General features: G+C 41.3%; 1 long non-coding RNA gene across 1 annotated transcript; it reads right to left on the bottom strand.

Moving 5' to 3' along the window:
• Positions 1 to 279: 279 nt before the first annotated feature.
• On the bottom strand, positions 280 to 3,179 carry LOC103544413 (uncharacterized). Its single transcript, XR_543147.2, has 2 exons — positions 3,039 to 3,179; positions 280 to 526 (listed from the first exon to the last, which is right to left on the bottom strand). It is a non-coding gene; the product is annotated as an uncharacterized lncRNA (long non-coding RNA).
• Positions 3,180 to 27,301: the final 24,122 nt, after the last annotated feature.

Here is a 27,301-nt window from a genome sequence, read left to right as displayed (position 1 = left end):
CGTCTACATAAATTTGATATTGTCTATGGAGTTTCCAATTACTGAGATACTGAACTGAAAGAGAAACATAAGATGGTGAGTTCACAAAGGAAAGCAAGAGTCAGCGGTCGTATTCTGTAATATTATACCATACTTGTGCACAGCTATGCAGTTATTTGCATATTAATGACTATTGGGGGCTAGAAGGTGCCAAAAACCTCTAGTCAAAATTTTGCCTTTGACCATTTGATTCTCTTCATGGAGAATCAAGTCATGCAGTTCAAGAATCAATACATGGAGTTCAGGTTTATACATTTATTTCTTAAGTTAGAGCAGGAAGTAATCCTTGTAGGAGGTCCCCAAACAAAGGTGATAGTGGTGGATGTGGTATATCACTTAGTCGAGGTAAAGGAGTTGGAGGAGGAGAAGGACCAATTCCTGCCGGTAGAGGTGCCACTGGTAGAGCTGGTGATGGGGACGGCCCTCCACCTGCCTGTGGATGCGGTAGAGGTCCTGGAATTTATGAGCAACCTGCAAGTCCGTGCTCCTGTAATATAAATAATCCAATGTTTAAATGCTTGCAGTAGAATATGCAGCCCAGAATACATAGCAATAGGCGTTTGTAGTTTCTTATAGATTATACACTGCTTATTGATTTATCAGCATTCAGGGACTTAACAATCCATGCAAAGAACTTGTATATTTGATGAGCATTTTAAACACTGCACCATGACTACTTCTGTTAACCCTCTAATGCTAGGAGAGTTGGCATCCTTATCAAAGGCCTTGTGAAATACTACTCCAAAATAATGAAAACTTAGATTTCATGATAAACATATGCAAAGAAGAATTACTCTATATGGCTTGGGCCTGGTGGACTAGTATCAAATATGGATAGTCCAATGTCATGGTTTGATCCCTAAGGGACAAAGAGTCTGTCTTATAGCAGCACTGACGGAGCTGTTTTCCGATACCAATAATTAATAATAATATCCATTTGCATAGGAATAATGCTTATCAAAATTTTATCCTTATTTTTGATCCTCTTTATAACCCTGTAATGTAGGTAAGTAGTTTCATCTCACTACTTATAGAAGAAGAAACAAACTCCAAAAGTTTAAGTGACTGATCAAATGTCACCTAGTTCATTTGAAGCATGATTAGGATTTGAATGCAGTTCTTCTCACACCTAATTCAGTTCCCTTTCTGATGTAGCAGACTAACTCCTCATAAATGTATGCCATGTATCATGAGCTGACAACAGAACTGTGGGGAAAGCTCCATTGGGGGCTGACAAAGGGGAGAGAGCCTGGCTTAGTTCTGAGATGTGAAAATGGGACGATTTAAAAAATGAAAGCATTATTGAAAGGAAATCATCCAATATTATAGATATAGTGAGGCAGAATTAAGCTAGGGATAGGCCACCAGATTGGGTCACTTATAGTTCACTATTGACGGTTTTTTTTCTTGGTGAGGAAGATTGGCCCTGAGCTAACATCTGTTGCCAATCTTCTTCTTTTTGCTTGAGGAAGATTGTCACTGAGCTAACATCTGTGCCAATCTTCCTCTATTTTATATGTGGGATGCCGCCACAGCATGGCTTGATGAGTGATGTGTAGGTCTGCACCCAGGATCTGAACCCAGGAACCCTGGGCTGCCAAAGCAGAACAAGCAAACCCAACCACTACGCCACCGGGCCTGCCCCTCACTATTGACTTTTAACATAACTTTTTAGTAGAATGGTGGATACAGACCAATTTAAGAAACAAACACTTAGTGAGCATTTACTATGTTAAAATACACTCTGCACATTCTGCACATTCCTTCCAAACATGAGTTGTCTTGAGGAGGGCACTTAATCAGTTGTAAAGGATCAAACCATCTGCTTTTTTAAGTATCCTTGGGAGCTTTTGTCAAAGAATGTAGGTGGGAATGTAAAGTTTACGGGTTTCGAAATGATGGTAGTCAAGACTGCAGAGGTATACAAAAGAAGTAATTGCTACTTTCTTCATATTCCATCAAGACAAATGTTTTGAGAAGAATACTTAATCAGTTCTAAAGTTTTTTTTTCCTGCTTTATCTCCCCAACCCCCCCCCCCCCCCGTACATAGTTGTATATCTTAGTTGCATGTCCTTCTAGTTGTGGGATGTGGGACGCCGCCTCAACATGGCCTGACGAGCAGTGCCATGTCTGCACCCAGGATCCGAACCCTGGGCCGCCGCAGCGGAGCGCGCGAACTTAGCCACTCGGCCATGGAGCCGGCCCCAAGTTTTAAAGTTTAAAATAAAAATATTTATTAGAATATTTCAAGTGTATAATGGGATCTTTTTGTCATAGATAATGTAAGTGGGTATGTAAAGTTTCCTTTTTTCAAATGATGGTAGTCGAAATTTAAAGAGATATAAAAAGCTTTTGGAATTATTAAAATTACTGGGGATTTTTTTGAAAGGAAATGCTGTGCCCTGATTTTTTTAATCATCATGAAAATCTCAACAGTTTTGCTTCTATTACATATTCTGTCACAACATTCAGGGCAATTTAAAAAAACCAATGAGGGCGCCAGCCCCCTGGCGTAGCGGTAAAGTTCGCCCACTCTGCTTCGGTGGCCTGGGGTTTGCCAGTTTGGATCCTGGGCATGGAGCTACGCACTGCTTATCAAGCCATGCTGTGGCAGGTGTCCCACATATAAAGTAGAGGAAGTTGGGCACAGATGTTGGCTCAGGGCCAGCCTTCCTCAGCAAAAAGAGGAAGATTGGTGGCAAATGTTAGCTCAGGGCTAATCTTCCTCAAAATAACAAAAAACAAAAATCTACAAGGAGATATCATCCCACAGCCATTAGAATGGCCATTGTCAAAAAAAGAAAAACCCAATGAGTTTTTTCTCCCACTTGAAAATAAATGATACATTATTTTGGAAAATCATATCTATAGTTATTTAAACTAAAATGTGTAATTGCCAGTAAGTCTCCTTTTGGTCACATTTTCTTCCTTTGGACAAGATAATTTTCTATCATTGACCTCACTGTGACGGGACAAAAAGAGTCTGTAGTTTGATTACCTTGGTTTGATGTTGCTGGAATTCTTTTCCAAGATCTTTGAGTTTTTATTCCTTTTGTTGCATCTTGTCTTGAGCTTACAGTCAGGTTCTGAATTCTTCATTTTTCTGCAATGATCACCACTATAAATGTACATATAATTTCAGGAAAACTTTAAATAATATTTTCTATTACATAAATGGAGCGTTTTTTGCCTGTTGAAGTCTCAGACACTCAGAAATTCGAAGAGTTCTTGATTATTTTCACGATGATTAAGTGCCCCTGTGGAAGTGTTGGGGCAGGGCTGGTGGTAGGTGAAATACGCCCCTGACCTAAGGTAAAAATCCCATTCCCACTTCTGGAAAACAAACAAATGAGAGGACCGAGTAGTTTCCCGTCATATATGATGGACACATTTATTGTTTTCCTGTTGAAAATTAAGTCTTAGACGTTAAGTAAAACCAACGAGAAAGTGAACCCTAAGAATAAACCATTAATACGAAATGCCGGTGAAGGTGCAGAGCCACAGGAGCTCTCAGTCATTGCCAGTGGAAATGCAAAATGTTCTAGCTACTCTAGAAGACAGCTTGGCACTTTTGTACAAAAGTAATCATACTCTTACCATAACATCCAGTAGTCCATGCTTGTTTGTATTTACCTGAATGAATTGAAAACATATATCTACACAGAAACCTGCACACAAATGTTCATAGCAGCTTTATTCATAACTACCAAAACTTCGAAGCAACCAAGAGGTCCTTCAATAGGTGAATGGATGAATAAACTGTGGTACATCTAGAAAATGGAATATAAATCAAATAAAAGAAATGAGCTATCAAGCTACAGAAAGACATGGAGGAACCTTAAATGCATATTGATAAGTGAGAGAAGCCACCCCGAAAAAACACATTCTGTAGGATTCCAACTCTGGGACATTCAGGAAAAGGCAAAAACTATGGAGACAGTAACGAGATCAGTGGTTCCCAGGAATTCCACACAAGGGATGGAGAGATGAATAGGTGGAGTACAGAGGATTTTTCTTCTTCTTTTTTGGTGAGGAAGATTAGCTCTGAGCTAACATCTGTGCCAGTCTTCCTCTATTTTGTATGTGGGTCACCGTCACAGCATGACTTTGATGAGTGATGTAGGTCCGTGCCTGGGATCCAAACCTATGAACCCTGGGCCATGAAGCTGCGCATGCTAAACTTAACCACTATGCCACCGGGCAGGCCCCCAGATTTTTTAGGGCAGTAAAACTCTTCTGTGTGATCCTGTAATGGTGGATACTTAGCATTATGCATCTGTCAAAACCCATAGAAGTCCAACACAAATATTGACCCCTAATGTAAACTATGGATTTTAATACCAGTTGTAACGAATGTACCACACTAATGCAAATTGTTAATAATAGGAGAAGCTGGAGGGGGATGTAGGCAAGGGATTGTATGGGAACTCTGTGCTTTCTACTTATTTTTCTGTAAACCTAAAACAACTCAGTAAAGTTTATTAATTTTTAGAAAACCTATCAAGCAGTTCAATTGTTAACTGGATAACCTTGAAAAGAGATTGCACTGATAGAATGCTCAAATGAGGGGCCTGGCTCCATGGCTGAATGGTTAAGTTCTTGTGCACCGCTTCGGCGGCCCAGGGTTTCTCAGGTTCGAATCCTGGGCGTGGACCTGGCACTGCTCATCAGGCCATGCTGAAGCAGCCTCCCACATAGCACAAGCAGTGGCACTCACAACTATGTACCGGGAGGCTTTGGGGAGAAGAAGAAGAAGAAGAAGAAAAAGATTGGCAATAGATGTTAGCGCACGTGCCAATCTTTAACAAAAAAAACTGTAGTATTTGGGAAAAAAAAAGAATGCTCAAATGAGTGTACATTAATACAAATTAGAATCTACTACAACCTTAATTGTCTAGCATCCAAAAAGAGGTGCTCCACAAAATCTGAGTGTAGAATGATATATGCCTTTTGAGGTGAATAACCAAAACCTTTTAAATAAAATGTTACGAGAGTGAAGGTGAGAGGGTAAAATACGGTTAAGCCAAAGAGGCTGTCTAAATGGGGGTGAATGGTACCAGAATACGCCATCCCAAAGCAGGCCTTTTTGCAACAGGGATTATTCTGAGCTAAAGGCCACTGAGAACCAGCCAATGTAGGAGAAGCTCCAAAAACAGGGCACAAGACTTCCTTTTGTAAAGGAAATTTCCATTTGTAAAAAGTGTCTCTCTCTCTCCCAGGAGGAGGAAGGCTTTTACTATCTCTTTTATTTTTTCCCCCAGTTTTTTTTGAGATATAATTGACATAACATTGTGTAAGTTAAAGGTGTGCAACGTGATTTGATATACATATATCTTGTGAAATAATTACCACAATAAGGTTATTTAACACATCCTCCAGCTCACATAGTTACTTTTTCTTGGGCATGGTGAGAACTTTTAAGATCTACTCTCCTAGCAACTTTTAGAGTATTGTTAACTATAGTCACCATGCCGTACATTAGATCCCCAGAACTTAAGTCATTTTATAACTAAAAGTTTGCACCCTTGAACCACTTTCATTCATTTCCCCCACCCCTGCCAACCACCAATCTACTCTGTTTCTATGAGTTTAGTGTTTTAGATTCCACATAGAAGTGAGAATATATAGTACTTATCTTTTTCTGTCTGACTTATTTCACTTAGATAATACACTCAAGGTTCATCCATGTTGTTACAAGTGGCAGAATTTCCTTTCCTTTTCTTTTTTTTTTGAGGAACATTAGCCCTGAGCTAACATCTGCTGCCAATCCTCCTCTTTTTGCTGAGGAAGAGTGGCCCTGAGCTAACATCCTTGCCCATCTTCCTCTACTTTATATGTGGGACATCTGCCACAGCATGGCTTGACAAGTGCTGCATAAATCCTCACCTGGGATCCGAACCAGCAAACCCCGGGGCCGCCAAAGCAGAATGTGCAAACTTAACCACTGTGCCACCGGGCTGGCCCCATGGATTTCCTTTTCTGTGACTAAATACTATTTTTTTTTTATTAATGTTATGATAGATTACAACCTTGTGAGATTTCAGTTGTACATTTTTGTTAGTCATGTTGTGGGTACACCACTTCCCCCTTTGTGCCCTCCCCCCACCCCCCCTTTTCCCTGGTAACCACCGATCAGATCTCCTTATCAATATACTAACTTCCACCTATGAGTGGAGTCATATAGAGTTCGTCTTTCTCTGACTGGCTTATTTCGCTTAACATAATACCCTCGAGGTCCATCCACGTTGCTGTGAATGGGCCAATTTTGTCTTTTTTTATGGCTGAGTAGTATTCCATTGTGTATATATACCACATCTTCTTGACTAAATACTATTTTATTGTGTGTGTGTGTGTGTGTGTATACACACACACACCACATTTTCTTTATCCATTCCTCTATTGATGGACACTCAGGTTGTTTCTCTGTCTTGACTATTGTGAATAATGTTCCAATGAACATGGAGATGCAAATATTTCTTTGAGATAGTGATTTTATTTCCTTCAGATAAATACCTAGAAGTGGGATTGCTGGATCATATGGTAGTTTTATTTTTAATTTTTTTGAGGAACCTCCATACTGTTCTCCATAGTGGCTATACTAATCTATACTTCTACCAACAATGTACAAAGGTTCTCTTTTCTTATTATCTGTTGTCTTTTACCAACTCTTATCAATGGAGAAGGCATGGCTTAAATCTGCATAACAAAACTTACTAACCAACCCTTGTTTACCATACTTTTCCTAGTCATCTTCCCATAACTTGCCTCCCCTGCCCAGAAGCCCAAAACTTCTTTTCCTCGTTTAGCCTAAAATGCTTTATATAAGCCCAAGTTCTAACCACTTCTTTGGGTTATTCATTGCTGGATGCTCCCATGTGTACCTGTGTGACACATGTTAGTAAACTTCTATTTGTTTTTTCTCTTAGTAATCTGTCTTTTGCCACACTCATTTACAGGGCTCCAGGTTTAGAACCTAAGATGGGTAGAGGACAGGATTTTTTTCCTTCCTTACAATGCACATTCATCTGGTGCATCCTGTCCCAGCCCTACCTCATGGGGCCTCTAAATAGATTCAAACAAGCCTGAATATTTAGAGTGAACACAGCTTAATCCATCTTCTTTGCCCTTTGTTGCAAATAATCACCTTGAGTCATTTTAGAAGGCTGTACATGCATCCCAATGACGTGATTTCTGTTCCTAAAAGTGATGTATCTTCCTGACTAGAATTATCTGTAGAGTCTGTGGAATAAAAATCATTTTAACTCTTAGTAAATATTCATTCTCAGAGTAATCTGGCCTTTGGAAATTGGAAAAAGTTATATAGATCTAATTCTAAAGAAAGAGCAGGTGAACAATATGGATGATAATAATAATGGTTGGGGTCAAACCTGAAATACTACTTAATAACTGTTTTATCTATTCATATCTGAGCCTCTGGAAACTGTCCCACAGTGGCTGATCCAAATCTTCTCTAGTTTCTTTAAATTTCAAACTCTCCCTAAAGCCTTCATGAACAATCAATAACCTGGTTTCCTAGGTCACTGAGAAGATGGAAGCTTGTTTGACTTCACTACTATCCATGTTAAGATTTCTCTGAATCCACACTCCCATCTCCTCTCTTAAAATCAGCTTCTCCTCATGTGGTTTGAGCATAGAGCCCACACAAGCACACTGTCCACAATTTCCTTCTGTAAATGGTTCGTTGCCATGTTTGCAGAGAAGCACACAATCTTTCTGCTTGTAATTTAAAATTAACCACACAAAGAATCAGGATCACACAAGTCTGAAGTATGTGAGCAGGAAGAGGCCTTCTTAGAAGTCCACTCATCTTATTCTCTCCTTTTAATAATGAGGCTAAGATCCAAGGAGAAAAAGTGACTTAAAAACCTGAGCCAATTGATGGCAAAGATGAAATCAGATCTTACAACAAATGCCTATCATTTTATGACTTCTTTTTTACTTTATATTGCCTCTTAAAAGGACTCAGAACAAGAGAAGGCATAGAAATAGTCGTTGGAAAAACATACATTCTTTCATTCTAAATGTTGATGAGGACTGTTACTTAACATGGTATTGGAAGTCCTAGCCAGAGCAATTAGGCAAGAAAAAGAAATAAAAGGGATACAAATTGGAAAGGAAGAAGTAAAATTGTCACTATTTGCAGATGACATGATTTTATATAAAGAGAACCCTAAAGAATCCACCAAAAAACTATTATAAATAATAAATGAATACAGTAAAATTGCAGGGTACAAAATCAACTTCAAAAATCAGTTGCTGGGGCTGGCCCAGTGGTGCAGTGGGTAAGATCGCACGTTCCACTTCAGCAGCCTGGGGTTCACCGGTTTGGATCCCAGGAGCGGACCTACGCACCACTTGTCAAGCCAAGCTGTGGCAGGTGTCCCACCTATAAAGTAGAGGAAGATGAGCACGGATGTTAGCTCAGGGTCAGTCTTCCTCAGCAAGAGAGGAGGACTGGTGGCAGATGTTAGCTCAGGGCTAATCTTCCTCCAGAAAAAAAAATGAGTTGCATTTTTACACACTAACAACAAAAAAACTGAAAGAAATAAAAAATACAATACCATTTACAATCACAACAAAAAGAATACCTAGGAATAAATTTAACTAAAGAGGTGGAACACCTCTACACTGAAAACTATAAAACATTGTTGAAAGAGGACACAAAGAAATGGAAAGATATTCCATGCTTATGGATTGGAAGAATTAACATAGTTAACATATCCATATTCCCTAAAGCAATCTACAGATTCAATGCAATCCCTGCAAAGTCTCAATGACATTTTTCGTGTAAATAGAAAAAAGAATTCTAAAATTTATATGGAACAACAAAAGACTCTGAGTAGCCAAAGCAATCCTTAGAAAACAGAACAAAGCCAGAGATGTCACACTCTCTGATTTCAAGATATACTACAAAGCTCTAGTAATCAAAACTGCATGGTACTGGCACAAAAACAGACACACAGATCAGTGGAACAGAACTGAGAGCAGAGAAATAAACCCACACATCTATGGACAGCTAATTGTCGACAAGGGAGCCAAGAACATACAATGGAAAAAGGAAAGTCTCTTCAATAAATGGTGTTGGGCTCATATGTGGAAGATAAACAAACGCATAGGTAAGAAGAACAGATTAGTGGTTACCAGAAGGGAAGGGAGTAGGGGGAGGGCAAAAGGGGTAAAAGGGCACATAGTGTATGGTGACAGATAAAAACTAGACTATTGATGGTGAACACAATGCAGTCTATAAACTGAAATATAATAATGTACACATGAAATTTACACAATGTTGTAAGCCAATATGAACTCAATAAAATAATTTTAAAAATACTTTGTAAATCCTGTGGGAAAAAAAAAGATCCTATGCCTGGGAACTAACTGGTCAAAATAAATTAAATAAATAAATAAATAAATAAACAGTGTTGGGAAAACTGGACAACCACATGCAAGAGAATGAAAGTAGACCATTATCTTACACCATACACAAAACTTAACTCAAAATGGATTAAAGACTTGAATGTAAGACCTGAAACTATAAAACTTCTAGAAGAAAACATAGGCAGTACACTCTTCAACATCTGTCTTAGCAGTATCTTTCAAATACCATGTCTCCCCAGGCAAGGAAAACGAAAGAAAAAATAAACAAATGGGACTACATCAAACTAAAAAGCTTCTGCACAGCAAAGGAAACCATCAACAAAACGAAAAGACAACCTAATAATTGGAAGATGATAGTTGCAAATCATACATCTGATAAGGGGTTAATATCCAAAATGTATAAAGAACTCACACAACTGAACAACAAAAAGAACAAACAGCCCAAGTGAAAAATGAGCAAAGGATCTGAAGAGACAGTTTTCCAAAGAAGTTATACACAGATGGCCAATAGACACATGAAAAGGTGCTCAACATCACTAATTATTAGGGAAATGCAAATAAAATCCACGATGAGATATCACCTCATGCCTGTCAGAATGGCTATTAATAAAAAGACAAGAAATAACGAGTGTTGTAGAGGATGTGGAGAAAAGGGAACTCTCATACACTGCTAGTGGGAATGTAAACTGGTGCAGATGCTATGGAAAACAGTATGGAGATTCTTCAAAAAATTAAGAATAGAACTACCATGTGATCCAGCTATTCCACTTCTGGGTATTTATCCAAAGAATACGAAAACACTAATTCAAAAATGTATTTGTGCCCCTATGTTCATTGTAGCATTATTCACAATTGCCAAGACTTGAAAACAACCTAAATACCCATCAACAGATGAATGGATAAAAAAGATGTGGTACATATATACAATGGAATACTACTCAGCCATAAGAAAGGTGAAATCTTGCCATTTGTGACAACATAAATGGAACTTGAGGGTATTATGCTAAGAGAAATAAGTCAGATGGAGAAAGCAAAATACCATATGATTTCACTCATATGTGGAAGATAAAAAAGAAAATCACACATAGATTAGAGATTAGATTGGTAGTTACCAGAGGGGAAGTGGGGAGGGAGGCAAAAGGGGTGACAGGACACGTGTATGCTCATGGATGGTAATTACTCTTTGGGTGGTGAACATGATGTAGTCTACACAGAAATCGAAATATAATGATGTACACCTGAAATTTGTATAATCTTATAAACCAATGTGACCTCAATAAAAAAGAAATGTTGGTGAGGAAAGTAAAGCATCGAACATTGAAACGTCTTTATTATTTTTAGTGCTGCTGTTCCCAAAATATATATTTACAGAAAGCTTTGGCATCAGATAGATAATCACAATTTGATCTACTTTTGTGTGTCTGGTGAAAGTGCCAGTCCAAAATTAAGTGGATTCTAAGATTCTCAAAAGAAATTTTGAATATTATTTACTTTTTTTACCAGTGAAACTGATAGCTTCATATAAACATGCTATGCTCAAGCTCTTAGAATCTATTCTAGTAACAGGAAGAGCTAAGACATTTCTTTAGGATCCTTGAAGTAAATTCTGTGATGCTCTGTAATGTCTGGGGTGATATAGGAAATGTGATTATCTAATCTCAATGAAAAGTCAATTTTGAGGAGACAGTATTTTATCTTCCTGTATGTATATAAGTACTTCATCTTCCTGTCAAAACCCTGAAAGTTAGAGAGTTTTTGGTTCATACTTCAGTCCTTCTCCCTCCCACCAAAAGGAGAGAAATAACTATATTAAAGTTTTCATAGAATCTAGAATGAAAAAGAATAAAACTTTAGGTAGAACCTCACAATTGCAGCTATGCAGTTATGAAACAAACAAAAGAAGATCTAAATATAAATAGCATTAAGATAGTCATAAGGCTGGCATGTCCTCAAAGCCATTTATGTAAGACATTAACATGGTATGAAAAGGCAACCTCATATTTCGCTAAACCTCCATGAATTAGGAGTCTCATTTTCTTAAAGTGAATTAGATTTTTTCAAAGAAGCTAACTGAGCTGACTCCCAGCAGAACGGGCGGGGGTATCGCGGTTTGGTTTGGTTGCTATCAGGGAGACTGACTCTAGAGACCACAGAACATGGAACTAGGTGACATCTCACAGTCCTCCAAGGGACCCCCTGTTGTAGGGAGGGGAAAGCTGCAGGATGCCCTGGGGACTGACTGAGGTTGACCGCACCCAACCACATCCTTTCAGCAACCTAATTCGATTTCATCCCATTTATCACTTTAGTATAATAAGGCTAGTGGTTGTTTTTTTCTATATGTATTAAAAGTGATGAGGAAGAAATGGTAAATTATAGTAAGCTTATTTTAATTAGGGAAAACTAATATTCAGAGGTTATGTTTTAGGTCTAGAAGTATGAAGAACTGTATAACTGAAACAATATTTTAAAAGTTTTGCAAAACAGAAAGTAGAGGATATCTGATTAAATTAAAACTACTATCTCTAACATTTAATGAGTCTTATCAGTTTTGAAATTCTAACTGCTATTTTTGGTTACTTTCTTCAGTTTTTGCCTAGTCCATACAAAAATTCATTAAAATTAAACAACAGTGATTAGAAATTATCACATCAGATCTTACCCAATAGGTGGCTGCCATACTATAATTCTATGCAGGGTATCATTTATTTCATTGTGGTAAAGTATACTGATGCTACCTCAAAATATGTTACCATGACATATTGAATATTTTAAGCTGAAGGAGTTTGATAAAATGGCAGAAACAGGTTGGTCCCTTTGACCTCCCCACCCTGCCTTTCTTCCCTAAGCAAGTCATAAAACCCTTATGTGACAGGTGCCCTTCCTCTGTACCGGGAGGAAAGAAGCATCCTTACCTCTGGATTAGAAGGGACGACAAGAAGAGTCCAAACAAACAGGCTTTGCTAAGATTACCCTAGTTTACGACAATTACCTTATACTCCTTAACTTACCATATTTCTTCATGACTGTCCACTCTTCACCAAACCTAGCATAAAATTACACAGGTCTAACCATTTCTTTGGGTCTTCATTTCCTTATGAAGGCTCCTGTGTCACATGAAACTTACATTAGCGTGCCTTTTTCCTGTTAATGTCTTTGTCAGTTTAACTTTCAGACCCAGCCAGAGACCCTAAGAGGGTTGAGGAAAACTTTTTTCTAACAATAGGCTTGTCAAGGACCATAAGCAAGCATCTATGAATATATTTTGACCACATTCTTACCATTTCTAAAGGATTCCAAATATTTTTCAACTTTTATTGTTATAGAAGGCTTATAAATTTCTTTCATGATTTGTTATGGGTGGAAATGTACCAAAGACTCTATGTTAATAATGATTAAGACTCAAAATGATGCTTCAACCAAAAGCAGCAATAGGAGGATGTACAATAACACTAATAATTCAGGATTCCTGTGAAAAATTTTACTTAAGTAATGTTTGATCTGGGGCAGGAAATATCAAGTACATAAGAACGGAACTTCTCAGGAACATTCAGACACTTGAGGTACATGTTTCTTAATACATATGAAATTTCCCTAACAATTAATTTTTCCTTGTTAAGCATGAAATAAATAACTAAACAACCTCTTTGGAGCAACATTAGTTCTCATTACTATATGTCCTGGAGGAGAACCTGAAACTTTGGGTGTAATGGATGTGTTTGTTATTTTGATTGTGATTATCATTTATCAGGAGTAACATGTCAATATTTATCCAACTGTACTCTTAAAATAGAGCAGTTTATCTTCTGTTGATTATACTTCTATTAATAAAGCTTAAAAAACAATATTTGCAAATCATATATCTGACAAGGGGTTAATCTCCATAATATTTAAAGAACTCAAACAACTGAACAACAAAAAAACAAACAGCCCAATCAAAAAATGGGCAGAGGATATGAACAGACATTTTTCCAAAGAAGATATACAGATGGCCAATAAGCACATGAAAAGATGTTCAACATCACTAATCATCAGGGAGATGTAAATCAAAACTACACTAAGATACCACCTTACACCTGTTAAAATGGCTATCATAACTAAGACTAAAAATAACTAATGTTGGAGAGGGTGTGGAGAAAAGGGAACCCTCATCCACAGCTGATGGGAATGCAAACTGGTGCAGCCACTATGGAAAACACTATGGAGATTCCTCAAAAAACTAAAAATAGAAATATCATATGACCCAGCTATCCCACTACTGGGTATTTGTCCAAAGAACTTGAAGTCAACAATCCAAAGAGACTTATGCACCCCTATGTTCATTGAAGCATTATTCACAATAGCCAAGACATGGAAGCAACCCAAGTGCCCATGGACCAATGATTGGATAAAGAAGATGTGGTATATCTATACAATGGAATACTATTCAGCCATAAAAAAGGACAAATTCATCCCACTGGCAACAACATGGAAGGACCTGGAGAGTATTATGTTAAGCGAAATAAGCCAGACAGAGAAAGACACACACCATATGATTTCACTCATATGTGGAAGATAAACACATGGACAAAGGGAACAGTTCAGTGGCCACCAGGGGAAGAGGGGTGAAGGGGAGCACTTATATGGTGATGAACAAGAAATAATGTACAACTGAAAGTTCACAATGATGTAAACTAATATGAACTCCATAAACAAAAAACAAACCTCTGTGTCTGGGGCAAAGCAACCAAGGAGGAAAGTGGTTAAGTGATTGCTGGACATGCTTGGGCATTATTTTCAGCCCAATTTCAATAGGAAATTGTTGGAGACTTTCAGGCAGGGGCCTGATATGATCTGAATGATGGCAGACAGTAGATGTGTGAAACTGAGAGAGACAACAAGCTCTCTAAGTCCGGTGCCCTTAAGAAAGAGGTCCATAGGTTTCCTTAAAGTTCCTGAAGTATCTGTTAATCTGTGTATGTACGTGCACATGTGCGTTTTTTAAAATTAATTTCCAAAACATTCATTAGCTTCTCAAAAAGGTCCTTGACCATAAATTTTTAAGAGCCTCTTATTTATTTGACTCACATATTAGTTGAAGAGCGAAACCTGGAGAAGTAAAATGGTTTGTTCAAAATCAGAGGTGGCAGGTTGATGAGGTCATAAGGGTTTATGCTGCTGACTACCCTCTCTCCCCTGGTCCCCTCATTTCTCCCTGCCCCAGGTGCTGATGCACAGAACACAGTGACAAGGGGCCGGCACACAGCGCGCGAAGCCGATGTCTGCTGAACCCTGACCTGCTCACCCACGTCAGCAGGAGAGTGTGCCAACGATGTGGTCCACAAGAGGTGATGAGCCAGTACAACTGCTACAAAATTGTCCCTTATGACGCCCTCATCAAACTTCACTTATAACACATATGTATTTGTATTAAAATCACAAAAAAATACATCATAAGTAATAATAACCTATTGATCTTTCAGTATTACTCTGAGGCTGCCCTGTGCTATATACCAGAAGAATAATATAGAATTGGTTTTCAATGGCTATATTTTTCTTCCTGTAAAGAACAACAAATGGGTTCATGCTTGATCCTTCCCAATAGCTATTTCAATTAGGTATAAATAAAACTGTTTGAGGGCTGGCCTGGTGGCTTAAGTGGTTAAGTTTGCCCATTCCACTTCAGCGGCCCAGGGTTGGCAGGTTCGGATCTCCAGCATGGACCTACACACCACTCATCAAGCCATGCTGTGGTGGCGTCCCACATACAAAATAGAGGAAGACTGGCACACATGTTAGCTCAGGGACAATCTTCCTCAAGCAAAAAAAGGAAGATTGGCAATACATGTTAGCTCAGGGACAGTCTTCCTCACACGCACACACACAAAAAAAACCCCACTGCTTATCTAGAAGGCCCTGTAGCAAAGTACACTTCCCAAGAGAAGTTTCACATCATCCTTCAGAGATTCCAATGTAGGATGACAGAAGGACCTTTCCTCAGCACTCCAGGCGGACACACAGGATCACCTCAAATTCTTTCCTCGCTCTAGGGTTTATGACAATATCAGGCTACTCTGACAGCTATAAAAGGTCCCAGGTTGCCGAAATAGTCCTGCTATCTTTCCTCCATCTTGAGCACAAGAACATAGCTATAACACTAAATGGAGCCTGATATACTCACGACTTCTACGAAACCTCCATGGCACCAGGATAAACTGGATTAAAACACTTCAGAAAGTCATGCTGGTAAAACTCAAGGGGTAAGACACAAAGTACACTGAGAGTTGTAGTCCATTCCTCCCAGGGACGTGAAATCAGTTCCAGTCATATAATGGCCTTTTGGAGGCTTTGAGTTCAAACTGAGTTCAGGGGTGTTGGGACTTACCAAATAGGTTAATATTTCCACTCGCACAGGCAGACCTCTCATGATCCTCATAATGAACAATTATGGCGACTGGGTGCATGGACACAGTGCTAACCAGATGCTAACAGAGGGAGTTCAGTGAGAGACCCACCTTGAGAGGCAAGCCTCTTGTACAGAACAGGGGGTAACACATCATCACGCTGCAACTGAGAGTTGTATTACCTACCTATCAGAAGTGTGAAATGAGTGTCTGATCCTTGCCTGTGCTTGCACTCTGGGTCTACACCCCTGCGGCGCAGCACAAGCCGTAGACCACGCTCTTCAAGTCTCTTACAAAAGTGTGACCTGAAAGGAAAAGACCAGTGTTTAATACCTTTGCAATGGACACAAATCAATTTCCCTAAGGAAAGATTCAGCATGAAACAAACAAGCCAGTCTTTTTCTAGCTTTGCAAGAGAAACCCTTCCAGCCACTACACACCCTCGGGAGAAATCAGCCTGAGCCTAAAGATGGCCTGGACTTTATACTGCAAACCCACTGTCATGTAGTCACCTCTGACCTCTTAGTGACTTTGCAAAGTAACTTGTTGGGATCCAGGCCTGTGGTCAAGGACAACGATCTGCCTTTCTACTTGCTTAAACTACTATCCCTGAGGTTAATGAAATAAATAACCTGTGAGCCCTACATCCACGGAGAAGGAAATGTTCTCCCATCTGTAACTTATTGATTCCATGAGGGATGAGTATCCTGGCACTAGGTGGCATGCGACAGTTTGGGTTTTGTACAGCACTGTCACTCCAGTAGCTATAAACAGCTTACAAAATGGGACTGAGCCACTTAAGTAAGATGCTATGCAAGGACCAATTTATACAAGTATCCCAAAAGATCCACTTTATGCAAGCACACACGCTTAGTATGCATGGCTAGAGCCTCAGTTTATTCAGTGGCAAAGGTCCTAAACCATGTCCCGATCAAGTAAACCATCAAGGTAATTCTAGCCCCAAGCTCACCAATCTCCTACTGCCAAGATACAACAACACAGCACCTCTTGCATCAAAACTGGAGGGAAAATGACAGTTTCTCAGTGGCTAAGTCATTTAAGAGTCACGTGAGTATGAGGCCCGGGATAGTCCCTCTCATTGCCACTTGCATCCCCCAGATCTCCACCAGGCTCCCCCCTCACTTCCTTCAGGTCTCTATGTCACTTTCTCAGTGAGGACTTGGCTGCAGAACCTTCAGGAAGGTGCAGATCCCCACACCCTCTGCACACCCCCTTCCGCTTCCCTGCTTTAGGGAGCTGTGTAGCACCCACCACCACCTGTTGTGGTATATATGTGTCATATTGATCCCATTTTTTCATTCTCTTTCAGGCAAATTCCACCCCTGTGAGCGGGGACCTTTTTGTCTCTTTCATGGCTGTATTTCAGCCGGAAGAACAGGGTCTAGCACACAGCAGGTGCTCAGCCAATAATGAAAGTCACCTTTGGCCACCAGTCCCAATGTTCACGCCATTTCCCAAGGTGACCCCGTTAACTGTATAGGGTGCATCTTTCAGAATTTCCTTCCACATATTTACATTCTCAAACAAGGGCCCATTAAAAACAGATACCTTAACATCAATTAAGCCCTTGACTATTTCTACAATACATTAAACAAAACTCACCTGTCTCTAGTTTCAACTGGAGACAACCAATTACAGCTCTGTAAATGTAACCATAATCAACTCTTATTTTAGATATTTTCTCCCATATTTTCAAAAACATATTCAAACTGATTTCCTTATCAGTTTTGCCTGGCAGAGTTGTTCTTATCATTCTTCCACTTAGGGGAAAATTACGGATAATTTTAAGCAAAACAGATCGAAAAATATAAGAAAAATTCCATTTACACTCTAGGAGAAGAAAAACTTCCTTCTGTCTTTCTAAGTTCTGTGGCTGGCCTAAGAATTAAATTGAAATAAGAGAAATTAACAGGAGGGAAAAGACTGTTTGAATTCCATACATAGGAAGGGAAGTTTCATAAAAGCTGTCTCTGGGAAAACCACTCTGGGAGTGGTGCTCTTCTTGGTACAAATACTTTTACTAATGTGATTTTCCTTTATAAAGGTAAATTTCCTTTAGAAGAGGTAAAGAGTTTTTCTTACCTTTGCTGGATTTGGTCACCTTTAAACTCAAAATAATCCATATGCCAAAGAGGCATGTTTCAGGGTGCACATTCTAAAGCCCTTCACCACCAACGGCTTCAACAATAATCAACATTTTTCTAATTATGTTTTGGCTTTTTTTTTTTGCTGCAGTATTTCAAAGCATATTGACTTCACCCATAAATCATAAGTGATACATTCCATGTGATCTAATATATCATACACTCACTCTAACAGATAAGGTCTTTAAAAAACCAAAATACCGGGGTCTGGCCCCGTGGCCGAGTGGTTAAGTTCGCGCACTCCGCTGCAGGCGGCCCAGTGTTTCGTTGGCTCGAATCCTGGGCGAGGACATGGCACTGCTCATCAGACCACGCTGAGGCAGCGTCCCACATGCCACAACTAGAAGGACCCACAGAGAAGAATATACAGCTATGTACCGGGGGGCTTTGGGGAGAAAAAGGAAAAAAAAATTTAAAAAGCAAACAACAACAACAAAAAAACCAATACCATCCTTGCACCTAATAAAAATTACAGTTACTCCCTAATGCCACATGAAAACAACCATGTCCCATTTAATTTTATTATACCCTTTTTAGTAGGTATGAAGTGGTATCTCCTTGTGGTCTTAATTTCTACTTCTTTAATGACTAATGATGTTTAATGTACTTTTCTTGTACTTGTTGGTCATTTACATGGAGATAGTAATGAGGTTCAGGACATGCTACCCTTGGCATATTGATTATTTTAAGCTGAAGAAATTTCAGAAATGGCATGTACTAGGAAGGACTTTCTGACCTTCTCCTGAAGCAGGGCATAAAACCCTCGTGTGAGAGGTGCCCTCCCTATACCTGAAGGAAAGGAGCATTCTTATCTCTGGATTAGAAGGGACACAGAGAGGAATCTGAATGAACAGGACTCGGTAAGTTTCCCCATTTTAATACACTTAGCTCATACTCTGTCCTATCATATTTCAAAACTAACTATAGCGGAGCCATTTTAAAATGGAGTAGGAGCCGCCTTCCCAGACACACGGCTTTGACTGGACCAAAACAGCAATTGTTTTACAAGCAGTTGTGTGAGAAGTCAGCAGGAGAACGGGCACCCTGATCACAAAGACTGAGGATTGTGGACTTTCTGAAGCTACAATCAATAGTCAATCAATGTTCAGTCAAGACTTGCTCTCCGCCTCCAACTCCAATTAAAATTCGTTGCAATACAACCTCCCTTCTTTGCCTTTAAAAATCCCTGACTTTTTACTTCTTAGTGGGACACTATTTGGGTTTGAGTCTGTGCTCACTGAATTGCAATTCTTTGATCCCAAATAAACACTTTGCCTTTTAAACTGGTTTCTGTTTTTGTAACTTGACAATCTTTCCATGACTTTCCAGTCTTCATCAAACCTAGCATAAAAACACTCAGGTTTAATCATTTCTTCGGGCCTTCATTTACTTGGGAAGGCTCCCAAGTCATGTAAATTTATATTAAATAAATTTGTATGCTTTTCTCTAGTTAATCTGTCTTTTGTTACCGGGATCCCAGTGGAGAACTTAGAAGAGTAGAAGAAAAAGATATTTTCCCTCCCCTACAAGATTAATGGATTTGCAGTCCTGGGAGCCACATGTGTGAATCCATTCTGTGCCACCATGATTCACCTTGGCAAAGCCACTTAGTCTCTGGGGACCTCAGTTTCTTAGCACAATGATTACTTACTGAATCTCTGTCTATCCAGGGAACAGGGACAGAAAAGAAAGAGTGTTGACCTCGTTCCCTGCCTGGGGGAATAGCCATTACTCCCAAAAGAGAAGGACAAGAAAAATTGGGAGGAATCCAGAGAGGGGCAGCTTAGGCTCATGGTGGAAGGTCTTGTCCTATAATTCCACCTGGGGAAGCGGTGGAAGACCTTTCACTTTCCATTGTTCACAGGTGAGGAGATTGTGGCAGAGCATTAATATTTCCACCCAAAATGCTCCCCCTCAGTTGAAGGTAGCTAGGGTTTTGTGATTTCCTGTGTTGACCTGAACTGCAAAAAGGCAGCTGCCTGGCCAGGACAAAGCACCTCAGGGTCCTCATTGTCCTCCTCCCTCCTGCCCTGGAAATCCCCTCATCCCTGCCCAAAGGGCAGAGAGAAAGGGGGTGAGAGAAAGGGGCCATGAGTCAGAGCCAAGGCTGGGAGTAGCCAGACAGCAGGTGGTCTCCGGGGGGCCTGAGCCTTCGCAGGTCCTCTGTGGGGGAGTGGAATGGAGGCAGGAAATTCTGAGGAGTTAGGGGCCGTCACCAGTCAGTTGCGCTGCCCTGGGGCTGATGCAGAGCCCCTGGGTTTCTTTTAGAAGGGTTTCTTTTAAGTCAATTATTTCATTCACCAAATAGCCTGCAGGTTATCCATGGGCCTAGGGAGCTCCTTAGACTATTGTTTTTAAAGGATCTTTATTTGCATCTCTCCCTTTCTCTCTCTGTCCTTAGGGAACAACCTCCTGGGATGATACAAGCCCCAATGTAACACCCCTCATCTCTGCGCTGGGGGCATCACCTGTTATCTTCCTTTTCCTCTCTAAGGTACAGGGTATCCTGCGAACCTTACCTTGCAAAAAGAACATGTTCTTTTTTTCAAAATGAAGGAAAATATAAATAAAGGCACCAGTCAGGCCAGAAAAACCTGCAAGTCACTGTGGCCCAGCACACCCCACCCACCTCGGGCTGTGGACACCACCTGCAGCAGCCCCGGGAAGATGGAGGAAGAGGCGCTGGCTCCCGAGCAGGTCCTTGGCAAAGAGCAGGAGGTGACGGGCCTGCCCTCGGGATCCCGCTTCTCACCTGGGAAGGGGGCAGCAAAGGCTGTCCTAACCTCAGGCTTGTGAATGATACTAACTTATAACATCTTTTGAAAGTGTTCTTGTTTAAAATTCTTTTATCTCTAAGTAGTTTTGTGAATGGTGAACAGTAAATTTGTCACTTTACTGTTTCATGGCAGACATCATTTGCCCACTGTAAGAGAGGAAAATAATATTCCTTTTACTTTTCAAAGTTTTTAGCTGGTACCACTATTAAAAAAAGACAGATTAACAGGAGGAAAACAAACCAAAGTTTATTAATGCATATCACGCCTATGTCACATGGGAGTCCCCAGAGATGAGTAACTCAAACGTTTGGTTAGAACTTGAGCACACATAGTATTTTAGCAAAGGAACAAATTTTTAGAGAAATGACAAGACAAAGCAAAAGTACCTTGAGTCTAGGGCAGAAAATTATGAGAAGGTAAATAGATGGGAAACTAATAGTAGATAAGGGCTAGTTAGTACAGCTTGCTATGTAGATTTCTCTGATGCCATCTCTAGGCTGATAAGGGCCTAATGGTTTCTCCAGGGATTAACTTCTCTCCTTCCTGGTAGAGAAAGGAAGAGGGACACCTTTGAAATTTTACAATCTATTTTAGGCAAATAGGGGGAGGTCAGGGAGCTTTTGTCACATCTGCTGCTGCTTAAGTGCCTTCAGCTCAAAATAAGTCTTATGTCAAAGTGGCACACTTTTGGGTGGTATATTCTGCCACCCTTCACAAATCCATTCTGTTTATTTTTGGTTATTTATGAGAAATCTGAAGAAAACGTAGGTTAGGTCATTACATTTATACAAATTAACAAAAGACAAAAGTCCGCTATATACACATGCATTTGTTTGTTGCATATATATCCAAACCCACATGTCCTGTTCATCATTTATACATGGTGAAAAACAAAAACAGATTAATTGACCAGGCTATTCATTATGTTTACTACTGGGCAGCGGAATTTGGAGGCACTTTCAATCATACTTGTGCTAGGATTTTTTCTTTTAAATAAACCAGGAATTTGAATTGTGATTTTTAAATGTGGAAAGAATTTTCTGCAAGAATTGATGGTTGCTTAACAGCATAGAGTGTAGAAATGAATTTTCAACCTAAGATAATTATAATTCCATTTCCATGTGTGCATGTAATAACATGAAAAAACAAAACTCCAAATTTTCAGGGTCTTTCTGCAAGTGATGGGAATAATAGTGGTTTATGTTTTCATCTTTTTACGGATCTATGAAATAGGAGGATCTAAAATGAGGATGCCTTTTAAATTAATGAAACAATGACGCTTTTTAAACAAGTAAAAATTTAGGTTAAATGAAGAATCTAGAAATGAAAGAAAAGAATTCCATTTACAATATCATCAAAAAGAATAAAATACTGAGCAATAAACCTAACCAGGGAAGTGAAAGACTTGTACGCTAAAAACTAGAAAACAGGGGCCGGCCCGTGGCCAAGTGGTTAAGTTCACGTGCTCTGATTCCGCGGCCCGGGGTTTCGCTGGTTAGAGTCCTGGGCTTGGACATGGCACCGCTCATCCAGCCATGCTGGGGCAGCATCCCACATGACACAACTAGGAGGACCCACAACTAAAATATACAACTATGTACTGGGGGAATTTGTGGAGGAAAAAGCAATAAAAAACATTTTTAAAAAACCCTAGAAAACATTGATGAAAACCATTAAAGAAGACACAAATATATGGAAAGACATCCTGTATTCATGGATTTAAGGACTTAATATTGTTAAAATGTCAGGACTACCCAAAGCTATCTACAGACTCGGTGCAATCCATATCAAAATTCCAACAATATTTTTTGTGGAAATAGAAAAATCCATCCTACAATTCATAAGGAATTTTAAGGGGCCCTCAAACACTCACAACAATCTTGAAAAAGAACAAAGGTGGAGGTCTCACACTTCCTGATTTCAAAACTTATTACAAAAAATTACTACACTAATCAAAACAGCATGGTAATGGCATAAAAACAGACATATAGACCAACGGAGAAGACCAGCGAGCCCCGAAATACACAATCGCATATCTGATCAAGTGGTTTTTGACAGGGGTGCCAATAGCTCTCAATGGTGAAAGGCAGGCTCTTCAACAAATCCCATTGGGCCAATTGGATATCCACATATACAAGAAAGAAGTTGGACCCGTATGTTACACCATATACAAAAATTAACTCAAAATATATCAAATACCTAAATGTAGGATGCAAAATTATAAAAATCCTAGAAGAAAACCTAAGTGAAAATTCTGGACATTGGATTTGGCAGTGATTTCTTGGATATGACATGAAAGCACAAGCAACAAAAGCAAAAATAGACAAATGAGACTACATCCATCTAAAAACTGCTGTGAGTCAAAGGACAAATCAACGGTGAAAAGATAACCTACAGAATAAGAGAAAATACTTGCAAGTGACATAGATGATAAGGTATTAATATCTAAAATATATAAACAATTCCTACAACTTAAAAAACGACCTGATTAACAAATGAGCTCAGGACTTGACATTTCTCTAAAGATGGTATACAAATGGACAACCAGAATATGAAAAGGTTCTTAACATCACTAATCTTTAGAGATGCAAATGGAAACCAAAATGAGAGCACCTCACGCAGATTAACATAGACCTACTATTTAAAAAAATCCAGAAAGTAACAACTGTTGGTGAGGATTTGGAGAAATTCAAACCCTTGTGCACTGTTGCTAGGATTATAAAATGGAGCAACCACTATGGAAAACAGTGTGGCCGATCCTCAAAAAATTGACATAGAACTACCATATGACCTACTGCTTGAAATTCTAGGAACAAATCCAAAATAACTGAAAGCAGAGTCTTAGAGATATTTGAAAACTCATGTTCATAGCAGCACTATTCACAATAGTGAAGAAGTGGAAACACCCCAAACATTGATCTTCAGATGAATGGATAAACAAAATATGGTATATACACACAAGGGAATACTATTCAGCCCTTGAAGGGAAGGAAGTCCCGTCACATGCCACAATGGATGAAGCTTGCAGACGATATGCAAGTGAAATAAGACAGTCACAGAAAAAAATACTTTAAGATTCCACATATATGTGGTATGTAAAGTGGTCAAATTCATAGAAAAACAAAGTAGAATGGTGGATACCAGTGGCTGGGGGAAGGAAAAATAGGAATTTGTCATTTAAAGGGTACAGAGTTCAGTTTTCCAAGATGGAAAAGTTCTAGAGATCTATTCCATAACAATATACTTAACAGTGCTAACCAGTACTCTAAAGACTGGTTACACAGTAAAATTTATTTTATTTTTTTCAACAACAGCAACACAAATTTTTAATGTAGATTTTAAAACATAATAAAACATGGTGAAATAATTCAAAACTTGCTACAAGGTAAACTAATTATGCTGAGAAAAAATTCCACAAAGGAAAAAAAAATGAAATGTTACTTATTTCTTACTAACCAACAAGATTAAGGTTCTCTGGGTGTGAAGGAGGGCTCTATATGTGCTTTGTTTCTAGTTACTAATAATGAGAACTTTGGATTTTTTCCCTAAAATTTAAAACTACAAATGAAAATTTAAAAAAAAATTTTGTTTATTTTTATTTATTTATTTTTTGAAGATTAGCCCTGACCTAATATACATTGCCAATCCTCATTTCTATGCCGAGGAAGGTTGGCCCTGAGCTAATATCTGTGCCAACATCTGTGCCCATCTTCCTCTACTTTACATGTGGGATGCCGCCACAGCAGCGCTTGATAAGTGGTCCGAAGGTCCACACCGGAGCCCAATGGGGGACCCCGGGCTGCCAAAGCAGAGCGCATGAACTTAACCACTATGCCACCTGCCGGCCCCCAAATGGAATTTCTACAGTGAAGATTTGATGGCATGTTTGACCAATAGGGATATGTCATGAATTTCCCCAAAATGAACTGAGCCTTATTTACACTGTGAAAAGAACAATTTTAAGGATAAAAGGCAAAAACTGAGACCGCAGATCCTCTACAAGATGATGCACATGTCACGTGGAACTTATAGGAACTTCCTCCTCAAGCCCACTTGGAAATGAAATACCAAGGCTCCTGGTCGGATGTGCTAAGCTGGACAGAAGGACAACTCACATTACGCCTCCACCTTTACCAATAAAGACAACCACCCGCACTACATGCAACGCTCATAGGATGCTCTGCACCATGAAATAGATAAGCTATTGGGGAAATTGCCTGTGCAAGCAAAACCTGTTTTTCTTCCAGAGACACGTAGCCAAATGCGCACAGCTCCCAGGTCTCGAGCTCCTTCCGGGCAGCTTCCGCCTGGCCATCCCTGACCTGACCAGACCATACATGGCGGCCACCGGGGGTCACGAGCCTTGGCCTCCTGGGCCCGTCCTGCCAGGTGCCCGGGCCGCGCCACTCCTCCGGGTGCCTGCCTCTGGAGATACCAGGGCCCAAGACCCGAACCCCGCCCTGGGCCCAGCGGCCATCCCTCCTCCTGCCCCGGACCCTGCCTTCACGCAAGGGCCACTCCTCCCCGGAAGCCAGCGTGCAGGGTGCACGGGATCCGCAAACGGCTTCCTCTGGATGGCAGCATTGCACCAGAAATGCCAGGCTGCCCTTGCCCAGAGCCCTCTCCCTCCGCCCTTTGCTGCGGAAAAAACGCCAAACCCTGTGGAGCGGGTTTTTGCCTCCAACATGGCGGCTCCCGGTCTGGGCCGCTTTGGGGAGCACCCTCACGTGGAGTGCCACGTGGGGCAGAATAGTGGTCCCCAGTGGGTCCTCTCCGCCTGCCTCTGCAGTCAGAACGCAAGGGCTCCTCGTCGTCGAGGCACCCAGCAGTGGAGCCACACCTTTCCGTCCTAGTCACATCTTTGCCCTGCATGTCGGAAGCAGACCTCGGGAAATGCACTGAGCGCGCGCGCAGGGTCCTCACCAACCCTGGCCGGTCCCATGCGGGCACACTCTCCCCAGGGCGTCCTCACGGGGACCCTGGGTACGGCCTGACTGTGAGGCCTCGAGCAGCCGCACACAAAGGGCGGCAGCCCACAGTCCGGGCAGGGGCGCCAAGAGTGAGGTCCATCTGCTGGCGGGCCCCGAGAGACCTGGCTCTTCTCCCACGGGGCCCCAGAGTTTACACATGAACGGTGGCACACGCGGCTCAGTCAGGAGGACAGCTGGCAGCCTGCCCCAGAGAATCCAAAGCATCCTTGCGCCTGGCCCAGGGTCCATCTCCTGACAGCTGAGCCGCCGTGGGAAGGCTCGGGGTGGGAAACGCCTCTGTGGGCTTCTGAGGGTGGAGACATGCACATTTGGTGGCAGAGCGGGAGATGGGGAGTGCACAGGGCATGTGGTCTTGCCCACCTGCTACGAGGAACACCTCACCGTCACATCAAGGGCCCCTTGAGAACTTGGCTCTGAAGCTCAGGGAGAATCCCAAGGGAGAAGAAGCCCACTTACCCCCACATGTGGCAGGAACCCACTGGCTGACCAGGTAAAGTGGTCTGGTACAGACAAGAGGGGAACGTAGGCCGCCACCCTGGCCTCCATGCGCACCACCCCCACGGCCCCCCAAATACTCCCCTTTGGCGAGAACTGGCAAAACCCTGCTTTCTGTCCCGTTTGCTGCGGAGGTGGTGGTCCTAGTCAGTTGGGTTTTTAATTCTTTTTCCTGCCGGGCTACCCCTGACCGTGTCGCTCGACAAGTACCACCGAGGCCACGGGAGGCTGTTAGAACACGTTCACGATGCCTGAGAAGCATCAAGAGAACTTCGAGAAAGCACGCCCCCAACCCGACAGCATCTCACAACCCTTGCCTCAGACAGACACACACCCACACACGGGGCTACACACACAGGCTGAGGAAAAGGTAGGTCACAGTTGGATGTCATCCTTTTCATCCACAGGAGGCTGCCCTCCCTAGAGCAACCGTCTGTGTAGGCAAAAGAAGGACATCGGATTGAACTCCGGTCTGTGTGCTGGGGGCATAGATGTGTGTGCCCGTCAGCCTGGGGGACCCACCTCCTTGGTTTCCTATTGTGTTATACTCCTCCCACTTCAACCCTTAGAGAACATTTCCGCCTTTTTCCCTCCAAAGCGGACCCGCTTCTCCCAAGGACTCAGGCCCAAGGGGCCCACCACCTCGCTCCTCCTAGCGCAGGGAACAAATATCCAGAATATCCCGTCCCATCTCCGAAAGGCAACGCTTCCCACCCTCAGGTTACCACCTCTGCAGGGTCCTTCTTATCCCTCATGACCCTTTGGTCCTTCGAACCGTCGGGGAACGACACCATCCTGGAGACGCTCCTCTGCTCACTTGGGACAGTTGTTCCCTGAGTGCTGGGGGGAGGTGCAAGAACAGACACCAAAAGGGCCCGGGCCTCAGAACTGCCACATGGGTACTGCCCAGCGTTCCCAAAGGGACGCATCCTCCCGGAGACAGCCCGGGCCGGACCAAGTGGGACTGGGTGCGATTCTCCCAGTCCAGGCTCACCAGTCCGAGAGCCTCGGGTGCCTCCGGGAAGGGAGGTGCAGCTGCGCGGGCTCGCCCCCG

This window comes from Equus przewalskii, chromosome X (assembly GCF_037783145.1).
Source record: "Equus przewalskii isolate Varuska chromosome X, EquPr2, whole genome shotgun sequence".
Classification (NCBI taxonomy): Eukaryota; Metazoa; Chordata; class Mammalia; order Perissodactyla; family Equidae; genus Equus; species Equus przewalskii.
Note: the sequence above shows the minus strand (reverse complement) of the source record. Positions and strands in the feature narration are given on the sequence as shown.